General features: G+C 43.0%; 1 protein-coding gene across 4 annotated transcripts in view; it reads left to right on the top strand.

The window, feature by feature from the left end:
* The window catches only part of LRFN5 (leucine rich repeat and fibronectin type III domain containing 5), a 157,577-nt gene that overhangs the window by 95,459 nt on the left and 35,270 nt on the right, over positions 1-26,848 (top strand). For all 4 annotated transcript variants that reach the window (XM_018571723.1, XM_018571721.1, XM_018571724.1 and 1 more), the window contains one exon: positions 10,061-10,163. The gene's annotated coding sequence lies outside the window, so the exon portion shown is untranslated. The remainder of the gene's footprint in view (positions 1-10,060; positions 10,164-26,848) is intronic.

Raw genomic sequence — 26,848 nt, 5'->3', positions numbered from 1 at the left:
AAAATGTATAGTGTATTACATATTGATTGGCTTCAGGTATCAGAGATCCAGAACAAGGATTATGTTACTTAAGATTTACTGGTATTTTGTTTTTAACCATTTCATTCTCATATCTGAACACCTCCCTATGGACCAGAGTCATTATATCTCTGGTATGGGTCTGTTTATTCGGCATAACTTTAAGATTAGAAAGTATTACATAGGGGTCTATTCACAAAGCAGCCGAAGGATCTAGCTGTAGCTTCGGCCCCAGGACCCCTTCGGTACAGTAGAACCGAAGGGCTGCTGTAAGGGCTATTCAGTATCGCCCGTACAGCTCCCGAAGTCGGCCGGGCGGCTCAGTCGAGCCGAAGGCATATGCTTCCGCTCGACTGAGCCGAGGTGAAAGCTGAAGCTGGCTGAGCCTGCTTCTGACAGCTGGGCGGAGCCAGCTGTGATCTTACGGCTGGCTCCAGCCACTTGGAGAGAGATCAGCGTCCTTGGTTACCAGCTAACCAGGGACACTGATCTCCAGACAGCCTCCTGCTCCCGGCCGCCCAGGAGAGAAACACTGCCTTTTATTTTATTTTTTTATCTGACACGGAGCCGTTGGCTGGCGTCAGAATCAAAAACAAACATTGTTCACCATAGGAATGCATTGCAATTTGCAATAGCCAATAGCAAACTAGCTATTGCACCCGCCCACTGCTGCAGCTCTCCACCAGGTCCCCACTAGTGATTGACAGCAGCAGAGGGCGGGTGCAATAGCTAGTTTGCTATTGGCTATTGCAAATTGAAATAGCCAATAGGAATCTAGCAATCCACTCCTACGGCGAAAATGTTTTTTTGTTTTTTTTAACGGCAGCAGAACCGCCGGCCAATAGAAAACAGTTGGGCGGAGCTAGCTGTCACTGCTAGCTCCGCACAATCGTTTTCTATTTATTTTTTTGTTATTTTGTAACTATTTTTCTGCTCTGCTCAGTCCCACAGAGGCTCGGCTGAAATCAGCCGTACCAGCCTGAAGTGAATAGCCAATCAGCGTTTGGTCACTTCATGTCGGTCGTTCACTCGGCTGCCTACGGCAGCTTAGTGAATAGACCCCATATATTTTTTTTAGAACAAACCAGGCTTTATTTTGGTGATATTGGGGTTCATTTACTTAACCTCCCTGGTGGTACGATTATGCAGGATTTTAGCATGCCAAAGCGGTACATTGTTTTTCATGGAAATTTGTTGTTTTATATTGTAGGCCTGTAATTCTTAGTACTCACAACAGGGCGCAAAACTTGTAGGGTAAATGATTAAAACATTGGTGTTGGCAGAATGTACTAAAAAAATGTGTAGAAAAAGAGCATACACTTACATTTGAATGGGGGAGGACCAGGAGAGGGGCGGCCTTGCAGGAAGATCGAGTGGTCCAGGATCGGAGGCTGGAGGAGTTGCAGGAGATGCCGGACGCGGTTGGACAGTGGAGAAATGTTGACCGGAGGGAGAGGCGAGGCAGTGCAGAGACTGTGTCCGTGTCACTCTTGTGTGGACCAGAGTAGGGGCGGTGTATGGGCGGAATGCTGGGTTTGACTCAATGGTGCTTCAGCTGAACAAACACCTGTCTCTGCAGCTGTCAGGACGGTGTTTGGAACAGAGATCGGTCCTGTCCCTGGTGGTCTGGTAATAGCGGCGCGTGTGGCGTCTGGCCGTATGTGGGGGAAACTGGTAAAAAGGCTGTTATAGATAGCCTGCTCTGCGAGTCAGGAGTGAAAGGAAGACTCGGGAATCACCGGGGAGCGACGCGTTTCGAGGAAACCTCTTTTCTAAACTTTCTAAGGTTAGAGCTTGAGAAAGAGGTACTTTAAAAGTAAAGTACAGGAGCTTCTTTGGGGCATATTTGCCGCGCGTATCCATTGATATTCGATACATCTAGGTGTGAACCCAGCCTAAAAGAGAACCATGGGGTAAGTGTTTTTCCACATAGTTCCCTTAAGAGTTACGGGGGGACATATACTAGCCTCCTTCCATGACCCAAAGCTCAGTATATAGCAGGCTATTGCCTCCCAACAGCATGTACATTTTAATATACAGTAAAATGAATACAAATAACAAACAAAAACTATAAAAAAAAGATAGTAAATAAAAAAAAATTCAAGTTTTTTTAAATTATTATTATCTCACAAACCCCCTCTTGTGCATTTAATACAGATATTGCTAAATATTAACTGAGTAAAACATTACCTAATTACACTATTCGATTATTTTAATGCATCTAAAACCGTTCCTGCCTTCGAAACGCTGCATTAGAATGAAAAGTTAATTTTGCAAATCTGCTTTCTCATTTCTACAGACCATTAACAATGAAATAACCTGTCAAGCAGATGATCATATTGTACTTTTTTTCCCAAGGAATCTTTGCCTCTCTAGTGTAAATTAAAACCAAGTAAAAGTAAAGGCGAGTAGCGTGTTTTTTTTTAGAATGTAATCTATTTTTTTATCTATATTCATGATTTATGCCACCATCAAAATCCAATTGTGAGAATAATAGACCACCTACTGTAAAATGAAAGGATATTAGAGAAGAGAGAACATTTCCACAACTCAGAGAATACCTGAGGTCTGTGTACGCGTGGTATAAGATGATCCAGGGAACCCGCAAGGTGATCTGTAAAATTCTGTTTGTTTTTATGACAATCAGGGGAGTCTGCCAAAATGGTGCATGCAAATGTAATATGTGGTCTGTATATTGCTAGCCTCCGGGCTACGTATTGTCAGGGTTCCACCCTGACTTTACTGGTTTGCAGCATTCTGGCTTGGCTGCCATTGTACTCACCTGTTTCCTTCTTTGCCTGAGCAGACTCTGGGACATTGCTCACTACTCCCAGGCTCCCTCTTATGGCCAGACAGGAGAGCATCATCTGAGAGAGTCAGATGGGAGTTTCCTGTCTCTGAGTGATGATGTCACCCCACTCACTACATATAAACCACTCAGTCCGGTCTTTCCTTGCCCGTGCGTGGTCTTCCTGCTAGTGCATTCCTGCCGCTCAGTGCATCCTGATTCAGCGTATGACCCGATGCTGGCTGACGTTCTCCTCTGGCTCCTGCTCCTGGCTTGTTCCTGGCGACGCTGATCTCCGTGTTCCTGCTCTTGGTTTGAGCGACTGCCCACTCCGGCTCCTGACTCTGGCTTGTTCCGGTCTATGATTCTGCTTGCTCCTGTGGACACTGTTCTTAATGAATGTTTTAACTAACATCTTTTCCTTGTCTGGTTTTCATTGTGCTCTGACATTTATCCACTTGCATACTTAAAGCAGAACTTTCATCAAATAAAATAAAACTGGCCCAGCAATATTAAAAATAAAAAAATGCCGCTTTTGCTGCAATATTCACCTTCAATCGAGAGCTGTCCATTACAGTGATTCCTTAGTGCCGTTAGATGTTGCTTCTCTTCTGGATTGAATGATGGTCAGCATTATTCAACCAGCTTTCTCTGAGCCTAGGATGTCATGGGCCTGAGGGAACATCACCCAGCCAATCTATGCTTAGAGTACAACTGCAATGCATAGCACTCACATAGACTCACAGAGGTACACCAGCACCCCTCCTCATAATGTGTACCGATGGCTCCCTCCACCCAGAATGTGCAGCACACAGTATACTGACTCCCCTGTCCATGGCATTACTAGACAAGCAAGTTGACCCTTAGAGTAAGATATTATTATATTTATTTATCTTTTTTTTTCTTTTTTTTTGTGTTCCAGTTTTTTTTTACCTCCTGTTTTTTTTTAATATTCTTTATTTAAAGTTTTTACATATTAATACAAAACAAATTTCCATCTGTTGAAAGAAATCTCATGACATTTACACACACAAATGAATGGTTCAGAGCAATGACTCTTCCCCCCTACTTTTCCCACTCTTACTACAACTTTTTATTCAGAGAAATTATTGCTGAAAGAAAACATTTTCTGTTGTACATATGTTTTTAAGTAAAACTTTACACTATTTGATTATTTTAATGCATTTAAAATAGTTCCTGACTTCTAAATGCTGCATGGAATAAGAAGCTGTTAACGAGCTCAGTAGTTAACATTTACACAGACAGATGAATGATTCAGAGAAGTGACCCCTCCCTCCTCTTTTCCCCTTCCTTCTTCCAATGTTTTATTCAGAGACATGATATCTATATGAAAACATGTTCTTTTGTATTTTCCCTTTTGTAAACTTATATTGATATAAAAGAGAACTATGAGGTGAGTGATTTCCCCTCATCCTCATAGTTAGAGCTGACCTGTGACAAAGAAGCTGTCACAGGTCGGCTCTATGGATCGGGAAGTGAGCAGAAACATGTACTGATCCGCTCACTTCCCGATCGTCTCCCTGCAGTGCGCGCTGACTGTCAGTCATCACCCCTCCCCCCCCCACAGGGATTCCCCCCGATCCTCCAGCACGGAGCGGAGGAACGAACGGGGGAGGGCACAGCTGGCTCTGCCGCTAGATAGGCAGAGCTAGCTGTCACTCACGCAGCTGGGTGGATCTCGACAGTATTGTTGTGATCTGTCTCGGCAGCGGCGCTTACAGTATATCACGGGCAATACCCTGCGATATACTGAGCTTTGGAAGAAGCATAGACACCGGCACTCCAATGTGGTGAGCAAGCATCTGTTTTATTGACGTGCAGCACAACAGGTATTTGCACTGAGCTTTGGGTCACGGGAGGAGGTTAGAATATGTCCTCCCGTGACCCTAAAGAGAACTATGGGGGAAAACACTGACCTCATAATTCTCTTTCAAGGAATTATGTATTGCATTGTGTTAAATATATATATTATATATTTGAAATACAAATATTGTGTACAGATATTAAACATAATTGTAAAGACTTTTATAGGTAAAGTATATATAAACCCAATCACTGAAATCTCTTACCAGACTTAACATGTTAAAATCATATTAGTATTAGATTTTTTTTTTTTAATCTTCAACTTTTATTAAAATAATCCCCGGGGACCCGACATGAATGTTCTTGTTCGGGGACTTCCTGTTATAGGGTGACAATGCTCTGACTGTCTTCCAGTTGTGCTCCTCAGTTGTCACCCTGTCACATGGGCTCTCAATGCAGATGTCTTCGACAGGTTGTTGGTTGTATAAAATATTGTCCTTTTCTTTAGCTTGATCATGTGAGGAATTCACACTGACACACCTCATCATAAAGACAACTCCTGGTTTAATGGTTGAGCTCATACTTTAAATATGCTCACAGTAACTGACATAATACTGACTGCTCATGCACCTGGACCTCATCTACTAAACGACCTTCAGAAAAGGCCAGATAGTAAACTGTCAAGAGCTTGGTGACTGGAGTAGATATTGCATCATCAGTATGGTGATGCTCCTTCCTCATCTATATCATCATGCCGGGTGATCAAGCTGTTTTGCTCACTTGCAATGGAGGGAAGTGAGGTCACCTCTATGGAGGGAAGTACTAAACGACCTTCAGAAAAGGCCAGATAGTAAACTGTCAAGAGCTTGGTGACTGGAGTAGATATTGCATCATCAGTATGGTGATGCTCCTTCCTCATCTATATCATCATGCCGGGTGATCAAGCTGTTTTGCTCACTTGCAATGGAGGGAAGTGAGGTCACCTCTATGGAGGGAAGTGAGGTCACCTCTATGGAGGGAAGTGAGGTCACCTCTATGGCTATGGTACTTGTCAGAGCTGACAGGAAAGACAGCTATTCACATCTATGAATTCCAAATATGCAGTTAGCTGTTTGCTATGTGTTCAGCTTTCAACTGTCCTCTTTCAACCCCTTCATACTCCTGTTTTTCTGCTTGTCACTGGAACCCCCACAGCTGATTCTAATTAATGAATAACAGTAGGGAAACATAGCAACTTATGTGAGAATCATTTATAAGCTGGCTTTGGACAAGTCATACTTCTGAGATCGGTCTGCACTTAGTGAGCCTTGTGAATGCATCCAGCAGCCTACAGTGATAAAGCGAGCTGCTTACAGATCCCGTAATGGTTCACAGGCAGTTTCATGGCCCCTGTGGATTTATCGTAATGCCGGCGCTGTGAAACCAGCCATAAGAAATGCAGTTTTACCACTGGACTTCTCTCTAATGGTTTTAATATGGAATTTGAGCGATTAGCTTGTGGCCTGTGATCTCTTATGTATCCTCTTTCTGTTATAAGTTATGGAATTTTGCCTGAATAAAGTACTTTTTTTTCCATATTTAGATCAAGTGAAAGGAGTTTCCATTAGCATATTCTGATATTGTAACTCCTGTGTTGAAAGCTGACTGCATAACATTTTTTATTTCAATTCATAACATCAGAATTGTTTTATTGGGAGGGGCCAGTGATACATAAGGAGGTAGCTGTGTAGGGATGAATTGTTTGACAACGTGGTGGTTGAGTGTTTAAGTTGAAGTGGGATAGGCCAGAGCCGTAGCTAGCTCCGAGGCAAGGACAGAAAATTGTGCCCCCCAACAGATGTTTGCAGTATGTCACGTCATGCGCCCCGCCACCCATGATAGAATCCAAAATAGCATAAAAATGTGTTTTGTTTGATGAAACAAATAAAAAAAATCTTTAGTTTCCGTTCATTTCATCCCAACCAAATTGTTAGTATTTGCACAGGCCTAGTAATACTGTACGGTATGTGTACATGAGTGTGTTTGGGGGGGTGTTTTTGTTTTTTATTTTTTTTTATTATTTTTTATTTTTTTACTGTTTGGGGTGCTTCGGGGAAATATTGGGGGTTTAGACCCCTGACATCTCCCTTTTGAAATAGAAAAAGAGATTGAGGACACAGCTTCCTCTGCCCATACAGGTGGGGGGAGAGCAGCGGGGATCCGAGGAGAAGCTGGAGCTTGTGCCGCCCCTCTTCTCCCTGCCGAGCCACGGCTGTGCTGGCAGTCTGGTGCCCCTGTTCCCAATGGTGCCCTGTGCTCGCCATGGCAACAGGGGCGTGGAGACGCAGCCAGGCCGGCTCTGGCTGTTCCCTCTCTCAGCTGCACCTGAGGCGAGTGCCTCACTCGCCCCATGGTAGCTACAGCCCTGGGATAGGCTTCCCTAAAGAGATGAGTCTTAAGAAATCACCTAAAGGTGGTCAGAGTGGGAGATATTATAATTATTATTATTATTATTATAATTATGAAAGCTGTCTGGAGAAAACTGGATACAAATGTATTTTGTTTTTGCATGGTGTAATGTACCTATGTAACAAATTTATGTGATGTTTATTTGATGTGATAACTGACTTAGCTATGTTGCTTTTTATTATTAACAATAACAATAATAATAAAAAGCAAGAATTACGGCCTCTGGAAGAAGCATTAAAACAAGACTCAAACATCTACAGCGGCATCTTGTTTTCTATTCTACCAAATACTGGTATGACAGTAATTTAGGTTAGAGGTATTCTTCCTTCCATACAGATAAACCAATATCTCATCAATTTATCTAAACATCATTTACATAATTAATTATTTCTATTTTCCTTTTTTGCTTTTTTACCTTACCGTACACAACATGCCATCAAGTAATAAGATACATTTCCCTTAGGCGGGCAGGCAGGATCTTACCAAGCCAGAAATTTGCAATGATCTCAGCCGCTATTAGAATAATCTTTGCTTTCATCTACTTTTGAATGTGGATTTTAGATATCGGACCCTCCACAAAATGGCTACTGATGGCAGTAAATGGCCACCATTAGCCACTCACATCACAGGGGGAAAACTTTACTTCTGAAATCTGAATTGTACAGTAATTGCATAATGACATTTACTATGTACATAAGATTATGATCTTCAAAATATGGGATTTTCAGGTCATTTTAGCTTTTAGGTACAAAGAGTTTTATTTTTAAAGAAATGAAATTAAATACATCAAAATACATGCACTTTAAACCTTTTTATTATGTTGTTTAGATGTTATTCCCATTTATAAAAGAGCACATTCTTTTTTTATGGTTTGTGTTTTAATGCAATAATAAGAAACATAATTTTCTTTTTTCTTTTTTCCAATTGGCTACCAAATCTGATGAATTTAAATTATTGTTCAAGAATGTGGAGCTTTCCGTCTCCATCATAACAGTGACATGCTAATCTTGGCTTTTCCAGCAGTCTTAAGGGGCACATATTGAAGCACACACCCTGAATATTGCAGAACCCGCTAGAGGGCAGATGATACGTTTGTGTTGTGCATTCTGTCACATAATGTTTAATTTATATATTTACTAAATTTAAACGTGATATCGCATTACAATATAGGATTGATGTAACTATTATTTTACACAAATGCATTTTTTTTTTTGCAAAAAAACTAAATATATATATATATTGTGGGATTTAGCTTCCAATAGTAGTGCATTAAAGGAGAACTATGGGGTTAAGGCTTTTCTCCATAGTTCTCCTTAGGGTAACGGGAGGACACAAACTAGCATCCTCCCGTCACCCTAGGCTCAGTATACCGCGAGCTGTAGGTCGCTTTATACTGAGACGCCGCAGCTGAAGCGGATCCAGACAATTATGCCGGGATCCGCGCAGCTGCGTGAGTGACAGCTGGCTCTGCCTATCTAGAGGCAGAGCCAGCTGTACCCGCCCCCTCCCCCGTCCGTTCCGCCAGTCAGCGCTGGAGGATCGGAGCGGGGAGGGGGGAATCCAGCCCCTCCCCTGTCACGGCAGAGAGCTGTGACAGGATCGAGAGGTGAGCGACCGCCGGTATGTGTTCGCTCACCTCCCGATCTACTGAGCCGACCTGTGACAGTCTCATTGTCACAGGTCGGCTAGAACTATGAGGTGAGTGAAAAGCACTCACCTCATAGTTCTCCTTTAAGGACACATCCACTCGCTTATGACTTCTTTTAAGGGCTTCCTTGCCCACGTTTATTAAATCCAACTCAAACGTCCACACATGTTTTCCCTCGCAGGGGTTTTCAAACACAAAGTACAGTTCATCCAAAATAGCACTTTCAAAGTCCACCGACTTTAGGTTGTCTGATTACCAAACACTTTTCACCACACAGGTGACCCACTCCTCAGTCTGCCAGCCACAGACTGGTCCCAGGGTGGAGCCCTCCTGACTCCTGCAGAGACCTCCTCTGACACCCAGGTGGAGCCTTGAACCTGACCCAGCATCCTCCTCATAAAGGGCTTTGCACAGGTCACCACTAAAGTCCGGACCCAGGAATGGAGATTTCTTCCCTCCCAGTTCTCTTTGAAATCTCTCAGCTCCAGGATCCCAGTTATAAGCCAGAAAACTCGGAATGAGTTGTAAAACCAGCTCTTTTTTGGTAACACTACTTTTACTCGGCTGTAGATCCTCCAATCCTCTCTGAATTGGTGCCGACACTGTCCTTCCTTCTGCAGGGGGGCTACTTTTTTTTCCCATGGTCCCTGTGTGTGTTGTAAAGTAGTCACCACTCCAAGCTCCTCCCCCCGGGATGGACTACAATCTCATGTTAGTTTACTAATTTGTACTGAGAGTGTAGTCCTTCCCGGGAGCGAGCTTGGAGTGGTGACTACTTTACAACACACACAGGGACCATGGGGAACAAAAGTAGCCCCCCTCCAGAAGGAAGGACAGTGTCACCACCAATTCAGAGATGATTGGAGGATCTACAGCCGAGTGATACACAAATAAGATACATTTTTGTTACTAGTAGAGGTACTTGAATGCAAGTTTTTGGTTTAGTGTCACATTAAGTGGGACCTTTTCTCACAATTGCTCCTGATCCTGTTCCCCTTGCATGTCTTCCTTTTGCATTCTCTATATAATAATACATATTTAAAAGCAACATTGACATTAGGACCTTCTCACAATGTTCATAGCAGTTGTTTATACTTGAAAACTCAAGAGCAAAGAATTTAAAACGAGGGTCCCCAGAGCTTATAAGAAACTGTACAGCAACCACCAAATGTAAATATCAAATTTGAGGTGCCTTCAAGTAATCACATTAGAAGTTACAAAAAAAACCCGAACCTTTGAATACTTAGAGCATTGCTTTTAATGCCTATATATTGTATACAATAAACAGAAATTATTAACAAAAGTATTAATTTTTTGGTTATTTTCTTTCCCAGATTCCTTGCATCTCCATGCTATGCTGTTACCTATCAGAGATTTGGACAAACTAATGTATCCAGATGACCAGGTGAACACCAAAGAGATGGTTTCCTAAGCAAGGTATCCATTAAAACACCTTGAAATATAAATATATTTTTTGTTTCAATTTCTGTTTTAAAAGTAAAATTTTTTTTTTTAATAGAAGCCAAAAAAATAAAAACATTTTATGTTGCTTTTTTCTAATAGTAAAACGTGCCTAAAATATTACATATTTTATTTTTGATTAAAAAAAATTATCAATTTTTTAAAAATGATGATTTTTGGTTCAAAATACACAAATAAATTGAGTAAAGGTACGTTGTTCAGTTGAATTTTGAGTTTTTGCATAGAAAATAAGGATAATGTCATGAACAGCCAACATCAAAATGTACTAGTATTTTATGATTCCCTTTAGTAATTTAGGTTAAATCCTAATATATATGAGTGTACCATTTTTAATCATTCTAGAGATTATTCATTAAAGGCCTAGTCCACCCAAAATTATTATGCAATTATACAAGGCTGTCCCTAAGGTATTCACTGCCTGAGGGGATGCCATCATGGGAAGGGGGGTTGCTGGCAAAGAATAGTCACGGGGGGGGGCATATTTGTGTTGGGGGAAGGGAGGCGGATGCCGCACTGCTCTGTCATTGGCTGTGTCTTGTGTCCCACACAGTTTTCTGTCATCACTGGTTGCCAGGAGCTTGGTGGGACATCAGCCAGATCGTCCCACTTAGCCAAGAGCTTTTAGCAACCTGGAAAGCTGTTGCCACTCCCCGGCCACTCCACCACCACCCAGCTGCCCCCCAATGAGGCGTCACCCGAGGTAACCACCTTAGGCTGAGAAGGTTATGCTCCCATTCCTTTTCTTCTCTTCACTCCCTCACCCCCTCTCCCATTCCTTTTCTTCTCTTCACTCCCTCACCCCCCCCCCTCCCCCCACATTTCTTTACTTTTTAATATTTTTTCATAAAAAAACATAATTAATGATCAAAATGGATAAAATTAGATTTCAACACAATGAATAACAATAGAAATGGCTATGAGCCTTTTTCCTTTCCTTTTTCTTCTTTTACTTTTTCCTTTCCTTTACTTCACTTTCCTTTTTCCTTTCCTTTATTTTCCCTTTTCCTTTCCTTTCCCTTCCTCTTTCCTTTTCTCTTTCCTTTCCCTTTTACTTTCCTTGCCTTCCCTTTTTCCTTTACTTGTTCCTTTCCTTTTTCATTTCTTTTCTCCTTTCCTTTCCTTTTTTTTTTCCTTTCCTTTCCTTTTCGTTTCATTTATCCTTTCCCTTTTCCTTTCCTCACCTTGTTCCTTTCCTTTTCCTTTCCTTTCCTTTTCTTTTTCCTTTCCTATCATGTTTCCGTTGCTTGTTCCTTTCCTTTCCATTTTTATTTCCCTTTTCCTTCCCTTTTTCTTTTCCTTTCCTTTTTCCCTCTTTTTCCCTTTCCTTTGCTTTTTTCTTCCCCTTTTTATTTCCTTTTTCCTATCCTTTCCCTCCCTTCTTTTTGTTTTGCCTTGGATTGTTTTGCCTTCCCATCCACTATGCATTTTGTAGGTTACAGGTCTCGGCCATCGAACATTTACAATTTATATCTATACTTTTCAAGAGCGACATTTTATGTTTACCAGCTGCATAAGTTGTGCAGGTATTCCGTGGGAAGTGAATTGATCTGTTTGCAAACCATTTGTGCCTCGAGGGTGTATTTCCTTCAGAAGATTACACCGGGCGGTATCACTCACCAGCCATTACATAAGGCATAAGCATACATTCAGGACCTACCCCGCTCAGCGTATTAATCATTAGATGGCCCAGTACGAGTATTCATTCTGCACCAGCCTTGGTCTAGAAAATACTGCTCCATTTTTCATGGAAGTTGCCTCTGACCTATTTCAGTGTTGTTGTGACAAGGAGGGTGCAATATCTGAACAGAGGCATGGTTATGCATATCTGTTCTTACTTCTCCTAATTGCGCCGAGAAATTAATTGCGGGGTTTATAACGAGCAGATTGCTGATCATTTATTTTGACTTTTCAAGAAGCTATTTTTACATTCCGATTAAACCTGAAAAATGGATCCCACTGCAAAACTTAAACAATATTCTCTAATTAGATTGTGTTAATTAAGTCTGTATTTTAGGGCACCGCAAATCTGCAATTATTTGAGATATACAAAAACACTGTAGTTTCTACACATATAGTATGCACATGCTATTTATATAATACGACGTAGAATTCCAGATTGGTAAAAGCATACTACTCTCATTAAAGGAATGCTATAATCTTCTTAAAATGTTTCAAATATTTATGGGAATGCGATATGCTGAATTCTAATAATCTTATTAACCAGAATTAATGTAGAATAATATGCTGAAATACTTAATTGTAGCAATATCCACACTGCAAAGGGTTAATTTATAACATTTCCTAACCAGGGTGGAGGCCGTTTGCACAACACTAGCACCCCTAGGTGGCGCTGATGAGTACAGGGAATTCCTATAATCTTGTTACAATGTATCAAACATTTATGTGAATGTGATATGCTGAATTTGAATAATCTTATGAAACAAAATCTAAAAAGGGCCTCCTTAAAACAAATATGCTAAAGTACTTAATTGTAGTTATATTTGCACTCTAAGGGGTAAATTTATAAAATGCCCTAACCTGTGTGGATGCCATTTGCGTCACACTAGCACCCCTTGATGGTGCTGACAAGTGCCATCTAGAGGCACGAGTGCTGTTTTCACACTGATTTTAAAATGCACATTTTAGGCCTGATGATTACTTACACTCCCCAAAATGGTATATTTCCTAAAAGCAGTGACCTTGCAGAATAAAATGTTGGCATCTGCGACACGATATTAGTGCAATTATTTAATCAGACCCAAATGTTCAAGTAAAAATACATTGTGCAAATAAACACCATATATTAGCCTATTTTTTGGTAAAATACAATAGAAGGGGTTGTGCCAAGTAAATAGATACCAAACATGTCAAGTTTCAAAATTGCCTGCACCTGTAAAATGGTGGAAACCTACGGTACCTATAATTGTTCGTAGGCGACACGTGAAAAACTTCTTACATGTCATCATAAGCTGGGGATATATATATATATATGTTCTCTGTAGGAGACATTAGAGGTCTAATAGAACCCTAATGTCACCTTTGCACTTCAGTGAAGCACAGGTCAGCATCATACCCCGGCCACACAGCAGCCAGGGAATGATAGCTCTGAAAACGGAATTGATGCAATTGTTGTAGCATCAATGAGGGGAGATCAGTGCATTGGTGTTCCTCTAGCAGTCCACACCTACCATACTGGTCCCAGGCAACAGAAGGGGCAGCAGGGAAGTGATACATGTGGGGGGAGCTTGGAGAAGTACAGCACCTCAGGCAGCATGTGGAAGTGATCAGGGGCAGCTTTATAGCTGCCCAAATCACTTCTAGTGTAAAGTCAACAGTCTGCTTGCAGGGCCCCACTACTACCACCATAAGCCATACTATCAAAAAATTATTGAACCATTTTTGCAGTGTGTGTCGGGGGGCGTTATCCTTCTGAAAGAGGCCACTGCCATCGGGGAATACTGTTTCCATGAAGGGGTGTACTTGTTCAGTAACAATGTTTAAGTTGGTGGTACGTGTCAAGGTGACATCCACATGAATGGCAGGACCCGAGGCTTCCCAGCAGAACATTGCCCAAAGCATCACACATTCGTCTGGACATCATAATTTGATCCTTGTCAAAATCGCTCAAATCCTTACACTTGTCCATTTGTTCTGCTTCCAACTAATCAACTTCAGGGACAAAATGTTCCCTTGCTGCCTAACATATCCTCCCAATTCCAGGTGCCATTGTAACCAGATCATCAATGTTATTCACGTCACTTGTCAGTGGTCATTATGTTCAAATATATATATTAAAATCATTAAAACAGCAAGCGAGCGCATACAAATATGAAAACTGCATCATAAATTCCTTGCATAGTTAGTCAGGTTGAAAAAAAGACACATGCTCATCGACTATCTTGCAGCTACTGTAGTATAAAAATAAATACAATGTGTGATGTCTGGAAAAAAAAGATATAGAATACGATAAAAACTAATTTAAACATTGAACTTTGTGTTGAAACTTTATACTTTTTACTGAAAAGTACACAATCTTCACGTTTATGTTTGCAACATTGTAGGCCCGGTTCACACCCGGGGGTTTTGTAGCGCGTTCCTACGCTCTGCAAAACGCTCAAACACGGAAATCCCATTATTTCCTATGGGTATGGTTCACACCTGGGCGTATTACAGGCCGTATGAACGCGCTGCAAAATGCCGTACGCCCAAAGAAGTACAGAGCTTCTTTGGGGCGTATTTGCCATTGGGATACAGCCAGGTAGCCCTCGGAAACGCGCGTTTGTCGCGTGTTTTTTTTACCGCAAATCGCTGTAAAAACGCGCAGCACGAAACCCCTGACAAACGCGCATATTCGATACGCCTAGGTTTGAACCCAGCCGTAAACAGTGTAATTTTTCTTCAATGTATCTACGATTTCTTTCTAAAACAAGGATGCCATATCGGTGCGTCGTTTCCTCCGCGAGTATTTTTCCACAGCTGAAAGACAAAGTAAGAAAACAAAATAGATGTTTAAATCAATCCTGATGAGGGTACCTGAGGAATAGCAGAAATAGCAGATTCCTGTTGGTAAATGGGTCAGCAGCATAAATATGATTGTAGACCTGCATTTCAATGTACAGTAGATGGCTGTTCCAATAAGCTCAGAATATTGCAGAACATCAGACATATTAACATATTAGATACTGCTGCCTGCTAGTACAAATCTCATATGTGAACTTGAAAACCTGAGCATATCCTATAATATTATATATCTTTTGCCCATCTTCTGGACTATGGAACATACCCTTCTCCTAATCTCTGTAGCAGTGACAGCTAGCTCTAGCTCCACCAAACTGTTTCATATTGGCCGACACCTGATAGAGTTGAACAACAACTGGGCTGAGCTGACCGTGACCTCCAGTTGTTGTTTAATGACAGTTCAGCTTCCCCAGGTCATTTGTTGACGCTGGTCTGTCATTACAATTGGGCGGAGCCGGCTGTGAGATCACGGCTGTCTCTGCCCAGCTGTCATTTGCAGGGCGAAAGGCCGGCCTTCGGCAGGCTGTTCGCCCCCGCTTCGGCTGACACTTCGAAGCAAATGCCTTTGGCTCGGCTGAGGCGCTCGGCTGCTGTATGGGCCTTAGTGAATAGCCCGTACAGCCAGGGCCGGATTTATATCTTATTATTGTTTATTTATTTTTTATAGTTATTTTCTTATTTTTTAATAATTTTTTTTCTTATTATGTTTTACTTTTTAATCACCTTTTTTTATTTAATTATTATTTCTTCTTATTTTTTTTCACTTAACTTTATTGCTATCACACAGGAGCTAGCTAACAAACCCCTGTGTGATAGCATTTGGAGGTGACAGGTTCTCTTTATTGACCCTGTCACCTCCAATACAGGAGTTCTTGCACAGCACGGCAAGAGCACAGCTCTCCCCTCTCACTGTCTACAGTCTACACGGAGCGGCAGGGTTACTTTTAACCCTGCCGCTCTGCTCCCCACATCGACAGCAAGTGAGGAGAGACTCGGCGGCCGGAACCAGAGGAGAGAGGTAAGTGAGGGGGGGGACGAACAGGCTGCACAGGTTTTACAAGTGATTGCGGCGACATCGCCGCGATCACCTGTAAATGTACGAGCTGATTCCGCACAAGGCAACTTACCCGCCCAGCGCCCGAAACTGTATGTTCCGGCGTCGGGGGACTCCACACCGCTGCCGCCCCTCTGCGCCCTGCCGCCCTGAGGCAGGGCGGCGGTGGCCTTGTGGGAAATCCGGGCCTGCGTACAGCAACCCTTCGGTTCGACTGAACCGAAGGTCTTCGGCGGCCAAAGAGAGCCAAAGGATCAGCCGAAGCTATGGCTGGATCCTTTGGCTCCTTTGTGAATAGCCCCCATAGTATTTCTTACTTGCTTTGGTTTTGGACAGGAAAACTCCTCTGAGTCCCTGAACATGTCGCTCCAGGTTATACAACCTATGTTCCAAATCTCCTCTGTTCGGATAATCTCCTGAAAGATTTACATATTCATTAACTTTATTAAACCCTCTTTAGCATAACCGAGTTTGAAATTGATGTTTATCAGACTGTGGCAGCCCATTCTGATCTGGTAAATGATAGGCCTGTATTAATTGCACAGTTGTTAGCTTATTGATTGATGGGGCTCCATTCACCGCACAATGGTTGAGTTATGATTGTGTATTACGGCGCATTATCTGCCTCGCCTGCCATTGTTCGGGCTGACGGGTTGCCTGGTGGGGGTGAGCGGGAGTTGTTTGTCATGACACAGTTTACAAACATACGACAGACAAATCCGCCGCCATCTGCACCTTGTAAGATGATTAGTCTGTACATGGCTTGACTTAAGCATGGCTCGTAATCTCACCACTCCGGCTATAGCCATACTTACCGCATACCGCATCATGGGAAGGCTTCAAGGGGAACCACACTGCACTGTTATGGCGGGAACACATTCGAGTTGATATTGTCACGTGACGTATTTACAGAAAGGAATACAAAATGTAAAAATGTATCAAAAAATAAATTAATTTTAATAACTTTTGAGTTTTGCTCAGTTATCCTTTTGCTTGCGGTGAGGTCATATCTGATGCCTAAGGGGGAGGAGCATTAAAACGCAATCACTGTGCAGCACTGCAAGCCTGACTTGCATCTCTAATGAGCATATATATGGCTAACCCCCCCCCCTCATCCCCATGTAGCTATATATTTATATTTGTAAAATATTCAAGTCCAACAGAAATTTCTGTTTAAATCAGCCTAATGTATTCCAGGTGTGCAAAAGTCTTATAGTTGGTTTTCCTCATTAGAAAAACCTATCCCCTTCCAGCACGCTGCAAAGGAGGACCATTGCTCTCTGTGTGGAGGCAGGGGTCTATCTGCAGAGGTTTGACATGCTCTCTGCTGTATGAGTGCTGAGCTCCCCAATCAGCAGAGAGCATGATCTTTACTGATTGCAGAGCTACAGGTCTTTTGGGAGCAAGGTCCTTCTCTGCAGAGAGACCACTGCTTTAACACAGAGTAAGGGTCCTACTATGGAGAGAGATCACAGCTTTCACACATATCAAGGGTCGAGCAAGGGTCCTTCTCTGCAGAGTGTTATGTGATTGGCTTATTGTACTCACACTGGTGTATTTAAGTTTGCTGTGTTCTTCACTCACTATCACATTGTTTGCCCCAATGAAGGGACCTTATGCGGCCCCAAAATGTTGTTTGCTTTGTGAAAATGGGAACAAGCATTAATAAAAAGGCCTATTGGTATCACGATAGGAGTGCCGGTGACTCCTCTTTTTCTTCTCTGCAGAGATACCACTTCTTCCACACAGAACAAGACTCCTCTTCTGCAGAGAGAACACTGCTTCCACACAGAGCAAGGAGTCCTCATCTGCAGAGAGACCACTTCTTCCACACAGAACAAGACTCCTCCTCTGCAGAGAGACCACTGCTTCCACACAGAGCAAGGAGTCCTCATCTGCAGAGAGACCACTGCTTCCACAAAGAGCAAGGAGTCCTCCTCTGCAGAGAGACCACTGCTTCTACACAGAGCAAGGAGTCCTCCTCTGCAGAGAGAACACTGCTTCCACAAGGAGCAAAGAGGGACTACAGAATGATAAGTATCTATGTTGTGGAGATTGGCACAGAGGGTGGGTTTGAGTAGTGGGCAGGGCTGACACCAATAAGTCCACAAAAATGTTGTGCCATGACAGCCTACAACAGGGCTTATAAGCTGAACGCATTTCTAGCAGATCAACAGGTACTCTTTGTACTTGCTGGGTCTGTGAAGGGATAAAACATGAGAAACTGTGTATGTATTGCAGAGATGTACTGCAGTGGTTCCCCCCCCCCACAACCCACAAACATACACGAAAACACTACACACACTATATATATATATATACATATATATATATTTGGCTATGTAGCTCTAAATCTGCTTAAATTGTTCTTCCTTTGTAATTATTTTAGCCATAAGCCAGATTCTGAGATGTATTTCAGAAAATCCCTTTTATCTGAGTCTGTAATAAGCATATGTTATATATTCCCAGCTGTGTTTAATGCCAGCAAGCATGGGACTTTGTGCCGAAATGTGACATATGGACTCCAAATCTCCCCTTTCGACAAAGGTCAGTCTTGCTCTTCATAAAAGCTGAACTCTGAGATAAGCAAATACTTTCTAAATACAGCAGCCATGTGTAAAGTGAGCTTTGTGTATTTCTTCCAGATCTGTGCACAGTAATCAAGTGTGAGACTTGGAGCTTCCTTGTCAGCTTCGGTCTGTGTCTCCTCCGATCCCTGCTTTACTCTCCCGGACCGTGTCAGACAATTTTAAAAGTCCCCGACAGAAAAAATAAATAAATAAAAACATGAAAATAAAAGCATTAAAAAAATAATTTGAAAAATGTTGGAAGGTTGAGAAAAAAAATCTTGGTTTTCGCCCTGACAAATTTTGAAATTGAATTTTCGGTCTAAACATTAAATTTCGTTACACTATATATATATACAGTATATTGCCAAAAGTATTGGGACGCCTTTACATGCACGTGAACTCTAATGGCATCCCAGTCTTAGTCCGTAGGGTTCAGTATTGGGTTGGCTCCGCCCTTTGCCGCTATAACAGCTCCACCTCTTCTGGGAAGGCATCCACAAGGTTTAGGAGTGTGTCTATGGGAATGTTGGAGCATTTGTGAGGTCAGGTACTGATGTTGGGGGAGGGGCTCGCAGTCTCCGCTCTAATTCATACCAAAGGTGTTCTATGGGGTTGAGGTCAGGACTCTGTGCAGCCAGTCAAGTTCCTCCACCCCAAACTCCCCCATCCATGTCTTTATGGACCTTGCTTTGTGCACTGGTGCGCAGTCATGTTGGAACAGGAAGGGGCCGTCCCCAAACTCTTCCCACAAAGTTGGGAGCATGAAATTGTCCAAAATGTCTTGGCGTGCAGATGCCTTAAGAGTTCCCTTCCCTGGAACCAAGGGGCCAAGCCCAACCCCTGAAAAACAACCCCCCCTCCATAATCCGCCCTCCACCAAGCATTACACTTGGCACCATGCAGTCAGGCAAGTACCGTTCTCCTTGCAACCACCAAACCCAGACACGCCCATCGGATTGCCAGACAGAGAAGCGTGATTGGTCACTCCAGAGAACACGTCTCCACTTCTCTAGAGTCCAGTGGTGGCGTGCTTTACACCACGGCATCCCACGCTTTGTATTGCACTTGGTGATGTGCGGCTTGGATGCAGCTGCTCAGCCATGGAAACCCATTCCATGAAGCTCTCTACGCACTGTTGTTGTGCCAATCTGAAGGCCACACGAAGATTGGAGGTCTGGCTCCAATAGGAGCTATTGACTCTACAGACAGTTGGCAACTGCTGCGCACTGTGCGCTTCAGCATGCGCTGACACCGCTCTGTCATTTTACGTGGCCGACCACTTCCTGGCTGAGTTGCTGTTGTTCCCAGTTGCTTCCACTTTGTTATAATACCGCTAACAGGTGACCGCGGAATATTTAGCAGCAAGGAAATTTTACAGAATACCTGAGTCCAATGATTTGGAGGGGTGTCCCAATACGTTTGGCTATATAGTGTATAGTATATTTGGAAGGGAGCCTGCCAAACAAGCAGTAAGGTGTTACCCCTTAATTAATGTACCCCTAAAAATAGCAAGCATTTATCCCTTGCAGTGTGGATGGGGAACTGTTTTTTTTTTATTTCCGGGAGTTCAGCTTTAACAAGATACCTTCCAAGGCATTCATTTTGCTTTCAAAGCCATCAGCACATTCCTTTTTTTATTGCTTGCTTATCCACGTGACAGTTAGTATTAGGGTCTCATCCCTTTACAGCTCCTTCTTTTAGGTCTGCAACAAGCTGCAGTTTTGACCCATCTGTTATAATGATTAAACCAGACAGGTTATCAACCAATGTGTTCTGCCTGTTGTATCCTGCACTCAACTGGCCAGACCTTATTGTGCAGGAACAACTGCACACCCAAGAAAAAAAACCAGCCCTGTCTGAAAAGCACAGAAGATAATATTTCTAGTTGAACCGAAATGTTCTCTATTTTTAGTTACATTTATACAGCCCGATATTCTAAGGCTCTTTGTGATCTGCGGTAGAGGCCCATATGTTAAAAAAAAAAAAACCTTTTCTAGGAAAACAGAGCATAATCCTTACTTAGCTTGCCCATACAGTACATCATCATTAATGCTATTACAGTTATAATGCTATAATGACTTGTTCTGTCTTCTGTGTACGAATGGCTTCTGATACTAACTAAACATCCCTTACTAATCTGCAGCAGAAGCAGCTGGTAAACACAGATTGCTGGGAATTTTTTTTTTCTTTCTTAGAGAAAGATTAAACATTCCTCTGCCTCATGTCCTCCTGTTTTCATGAATAATACAGCTCAGAGTAGACATGCAGGAGCTGTGCGCCATTTTGCTTATGTTCAGAACAAAAACTAGACAGGCATAAAAACCTGACTTGGGGAGACCCAGCTGCCGCCATCATTCTTCATCTCCTTTTAATGTACCTGTCTACCTCTTTAATCTCTTATTCACCATTTATTTCTGCACAATTCTCTAGCCACTGAGCAGAAGAACGTGCAAACATAGGCCGCCTTAGCACGGGGAGGGAGGATGAATTTTCACATCTTCACCTTAGGTCTTAGAGCAGCCTTTCTTAACCAGGGTGCCATGGAAGCCTGGGGTGCCACCTGGCATCCGTAGGTGTACCTTGAAATTTTCATAAAGCATCATGCCTCTGATCTGAAGAGGGCTCCTGATGTAAAAGAGGAGGAATCTGATGTGAAAGAGGAGGACTCTGATTTGAGGAGGGGCTTCTGATGTGGAGATGGACTCCTAGTATAAGAAGTGGTGACTTTGATGTCAAAGAAGGGGGTTTTGTGATGTGTAGGGGACTCCTAATGTAAAAGAGGAGGACCCTGATGTGAGGAGGGGCTTCTGATGTGAAGATGGACTCCTAGTATCAGAAGGGGTAACTTTGATGTCAAAGAAGGAGGTTTTCTGATGTGTAGGGGGCTCCCAATGTAAAAAAGAGGGCTCTGATGTGAGGAGGGGCTTCAAAGAAGGGGATTTTATGATGTGTGAAGGAGGGTTCCTGGTGTATAAGGGGACTCTTGTGTGAAAGGGCTGATTCCGATGTGAAAGAGGGATCTGATGTTAAGGTGGCATCTAATTTGAAGGAGGGGTCTTGTTTGTTTGTGCTTGCATGGGGTCTCCCCTTCAAATCCATGTCAGACCCTTATCCAAGATAGCATTTTATGTCGACCACATGTGGTTTTTATTTCATACTGGGGTGTCTTGAGATTTTGTATTCTTTAAAGGGCACCATGACTGAAAACAGGTTGAGAAACACTGTGTTGGTCCTGCTCCTTGGTACTTTCCAGGACAAGAGGATAGGAGCAGGTGTGCCAGGGATCTTATTACCTGTTTATTTGGTACTAGCTCTATTCGGTAAAGAGGAATGATCTGCACCCCATGGTGCCCTTTTAATTCCGGAGCTGATGTCCTTGGGCAGAACCAGGCGTGGAACCAGATCAGAAGGTTTTACTCCCTTGTTAAAGACACCACATTGACACTTATGTAATATTACCATCCAATGCTGTGTCAGAGAGCATTCTTCCTCAAAATACTTCCTCCTACCTCTGATCACTAGTGTAAAGGGATATTCTTTTTATCACTAGCCACCAATGTAGGTGAACATTCTCATTGCCCTTGACCACAAGTATAAGGGGGCATTCTTCTTCCTCCTCACCACCAGCGTAGGTGTACATTCTTCCTTTCTCCGACCACCAATGTATGTAAACAGAATTCTTCCTACTGACCATACATGTAGGGGGACATTCTTCCTGCCTCTGACTACCAGTGTAAGGGAACTGTTTTTCTTCCTACTGACTACCAATGTAGGGGGACATTTATCCCGCCCCTACTACCAGTGTAAGTGGACGTTCGATTTTCTACTGACTACCAGTGCAAGGGGGCATTGGCAGTCGGGGACATCCTGCCACTGATCACTTAGGTAAAGGGGCATTCTTCTTCTTCTACTGATTACCAATAGAGAGGGACATTCTTCTTTCCTCCAGCCACCAGTGTTTATGGGCATTCTGCCTACTGACAACTTAAAAAGGGGGACATTCTTCCTCCCACTAACCACAAATGTAAGGAGGCATTCTTATTACCCTTAGTCACTAATGTTAGGGGGTAGACATGTGCGATTCGTTCCGAATCGAAATTCGGACGAGTTTTCGGAAATTCGGACATTCGGATGTATCCGAATTCCGAATTACAGACATAACGAATGCAAACGAATCCGAATTTCCATTTCCGAATTTCGGTAGCGTTAGTACGAACGTTCGTTTCGTTTTCTGTTCTTATTCGTTTCTTATTCGTTTCGTTCGTTGGAGCAAAGTGACATTAGAGAAGGAGAAAAATATTTTTCCCCCCTCAAATGTCACTTTTGCTGCAAACGAACAAAACGAATAAGAAACGAATAAGAACAGAAAACGAAACGAACGTTCGTACTAACGCTACCGAATTTCGTCCGAATCCGAATTCCGAATCCGAATTGACTTTCACACCCGAATCCTGAAAAACGAAATAACACAAATCCGAATTTAAAACGAAACGAAACTAAACGAATTTTTTGGCAGTGCACATGTCTATTATGGGGCATTTTTTCTTTCACTGATCATCCTTCTTGCCACTCCCCATCAATAAAGAAGGACATTTTGCCTCCCAATTACCAATAATATAACGGGGCATTTCTTTAATGACCACCACCATTGTAATGGAGCATCTCTCCACTGACCACAACTGTAAGGGAGACATTTATAATAATCATCAATGCAAGGGGATATTTCTCCTTCCATTGACTACTGCTATAATGGGTCACAATGTAATGGGCAACTTCTTTATTGACCCCCAATTGGTAGGGGGAATTACACTGACCATCAATATAAATGGCACATTTTAACTGATGGTCAACGTAATGTCAAGTTTTACACCGGTCATCAATATAAAATGGCTTTTATTGTGGGTCCTACCCTTTTCATTGTCTACCAAAATCAGTACATGGACTTTTTATTGGGGGGTTGTGTTTATTGATCATCTAATATAAAAGCCATGTGAATTGGAGGTATAAACATGTGCAATATAGACCACTGGCCGTTGATCATAATGAAATATGTTTTTACAGGTAGAAAATGGCAGATGCTTTTAATCTGAGTTTTGTATAATTTACTGCAAACAGAGATTACCGCACCTGGTCACTGGGAGTGTACTTCCTGAAGGTACTTTTTTTGCAACTTCCTCGCATTCTTCTTCCTGTATTCAATCAAATGAATACTTCCAATGCAGGATTGAAATCTCATTGGCTCTATATGTGAGAGAATGTCTCTCCTGCATCCCAAGCAGGGGTTCTCAGATCACTGACAGGGATGGTTGAAACAAATGGGCGTTGCTCCTTGTACGCATCCAAAGGATTTCCGTTATTATTTGATCTTTAAGATCTGTTTCTGAATATTTCCTCCTCCGTATCATCCCCACAAGTCTCCAGGAACGCTTGGTGCAATTATTAAAAGAGATTGTGTAATTCCTTATCTCCCTTTCTCCAGCCCACGATTCATTTCATCTCCATTGCCATCAAACCGAGAATAAAAGTTCTGTCTAATTCTTACAGAACTTGCAAATGTCTTGGGGGCAGATCATATCTGAATTATAATAAAGAATAAAAATATATATATTTTATTTAAAATAGAAAGCCGAGAGCTTCCTATGAAAAGGCAACGGCTGAGTGGGGGCCGAGGAGGATTTATTCTTCAAATCAAATGAGGGGGAATTAAACCTGACCTCAGCAGAGAACCCCCCCGAGCACGGCACTCACTTGTAGCGTGGTCTAGCAGAGAGGTGGTATTTGAAGAACTAGTTTATTTTCTCTCCATTCTTTACAGGAACAGGGCTGTAGCTACCAAGGGGGCGAGTGAGGCACTCGCCTCAGGCGCAGCTGAGAGGGGGTGCAGCCAGGGCCGGCCTGGCTGAGCGCCTCACCCCTGTTGCCATGGCGAGCACAGGGTGCCATTGGCAACAGGGGCGTCAGGCTCGCCAACACAGCCACGGCTCGGCAGGGAGAAGAGGAGCGGCACAGGCTCCAGCTTCTCCTCGGATGCCTGCTGCTCTACCCCGCCTGCATGGGCAGAGGACTCTGTGTCCTCAATCTCTATTTCTATTTCAAAAGAGAAATGTCACCGGTCTGTTTAGACCCCTGATATTTCTCCTGAAGCCCCCCAACAGTAAAAAAATAATAATCATTTTTTTTAAAACAGCCCCCCTCCCCACCCAACACACACACACACACACACACACACACACACACTCACTTATTACTAGACATGTGCAAAGACTGAAAATTTGTTTCAGACGAAATTAACATTTTCATTACTTTTGTCAAACAAAACAAATTGTTATGCTATTTTAGATATGCGCATGAGCGCCGCCATTCTGGAGGCGTGGCGCATGACATCACATACCGCACACGTCTGTTGGGGGGCACAATTTTCTGTTCTTGTCTCGGGCGCAAAATCCCTAGCTACGGCTACTCCCAGGAACAAAGTTACATAGTTAGTCAGGTTGAAAAAAGACGCATGTCCATCGAGTTCAACCTATAGAGATATGAAAAACAAAAACATATGGGAACATAAAGAACATAAGGGATCTTCTCTGTCTGAACAAAGACCCTTGGCTATTTACATGTTTGCATTTCATCACGCCATTGGCATTTGCTGTGCTGGCTTGGAAGAACGTTTGCTTGGCATTACTGAGCAAACTAGATTTTCGCTCCCAACATCTTCGAGAAGGAAAACACTGATTTGTGAAACAAATAGTTCTATCAAATGCGCACGGCTCTCGAAGAAGGGTTCCAATGCTTCTATATGACATGGGCAAAGAGCATGAGCCCAATGTTGTTCTGCACAACTAATTGACATTTTATAACTGAACTCCAGGCAGAGGTTAAAGGAGAACTATGGGGTTAGGGTTTTTCCCCATAGTTCTCCTTAGGGTAACGGGAGGACACAAACTAGCGTCTCCCGTCACCCTAGGCTCAGTATACCGCAAGCTGCTGCTCGCGGTATACTTAGACGCCGCAGCTGAAGCGGATCCCGACAATTGTGCCGGGATCTAGAGGCAGAGCCAGCTGTACCCGCCCCCTCCCCCGTCCGTTCCGCCAGTCAGCGCTGGAGGAATCGAGCGGGGGGAATCCAGCCCCTCCCCCTGTCACGGCAGAGAGCCGTGACAGGATCGAGAGGTGAGCGAACGCCGGTATGTGTTCGCTCACCTCGCGATCTATTGAGCCGACCTGTGACAGTCTCATTGTCACAGGTCGGCTAGAACTATGAGGTGAGTGAAAAGCACCCACCTCATAGTTCTCCTTTAAAGGAATGCAGTGGATTTAGTTGTGTATTCCTTAGAACAACTCCATCTTGGCCCTTACACATCTCCCTGCCCAGCTTTTAGGAACCTGGGTGCTCTGACTGGCGTCCAGCCCAGCTCCTGGCAACCCGTGACATCACGGGTTGCCAGGAGCTGGGTGGGATGCCAGCAAAAGCATACCAGGTTGCTAACAGCTGGGCAGGCTGATGTGTATGGCCGTTACACATCTTCCCGCCTGGCCCTTAGCAACCTAGGATGCTCTGGCTGGAAAAGGGGCGGCAGGCACACTGACTTCCCCCTATGTGACCCAAAGAGATGCCACCTGAGGCAACAGCCTCAGGCTGCCTCATTAAAGGGTCTGCCCTGCATCCACCCCTCTATAGCTGCTAAAACCCACAGTGAAAATAAGGGGAATACCAATGATATTGAGTCAATTATTAAAAAAAAAAAAATGTTATCCAGGTATTGTCACTCTTTAGAAATATCAATAAATACAGCTATTATTATGCACACGGGTCATAAACAATCTCTCTAATGGATACACCAGACTTCTTTATCTCCAACAATACTTAATAATGTATGCAGCTCCTATGAACTCTTTCATGCCAACATCCTTGATTAATTACTCCGGCAACATTACCGTCTTATGGACAAAAGAACGAATCAGGAAAGTTCATGCTGAGCCATTACCTATGCAAATTATCTGTGCATGCTGCCCACCTCTGTTTACTGCTCTTTGTCTTGTGTTCTGCTCGCCGTGTAGCTTAATTGTCCAAGATGCGGCAATGACGCAGAAGGTTAGCTGTATGAAGGATGAAGGGCTTTGTGACGGTGAACTATGTATTCAATCACAAAGGAGTTATGGACACAAAATCACAAGTTAAAAGCCATATTAAAGTGACAATAAACTCAGAAATTAAATCTTAAAACTATATTCAGGTACTTTAACTATTAACAACAATGTATCTTATTTGTGTATCACTCGGCTGTAGATCCTCCAATCATCTCTGGATTGGTGCCGACACTGTCCTTCCTTCTGGAGGGGGGCTATGTCTGTTCCCCATGGTCCCTGTGTGTGTTGTAAAGTAGTCACCGCTCCAAGCTCGCCCCCGGGATGGACTACAATCTCAATACAAATTAATAAACTATAAATGTGAGATTGTAGTCCATCCCGGGAGCGAGCTTGGAGCGGTGACTACTTTACAA

The sequence above is a fragment of the Nanorana parkeri genome, unplaced genomic scaffold (genome assembly GCF_000935625.1).
Source record: "Nanorana parkeri isolate BGI_ZX_2015 unplaced genomic scaffold, ASM93562v1 scaffold1818, whole genome shotgun sequence".
NCBI classification, from domain to species: domain Eukaryota; kingdom Metazoa; phylum Chordata; class Amphibia; order Anura; family Dicroglossidae; genus Nanorana; species Nanorana parkeri.
Note: the sequence above shows the minus strand (reverse complement) of the source record. Positions and strands in the feature narration are given on the sequence as shown.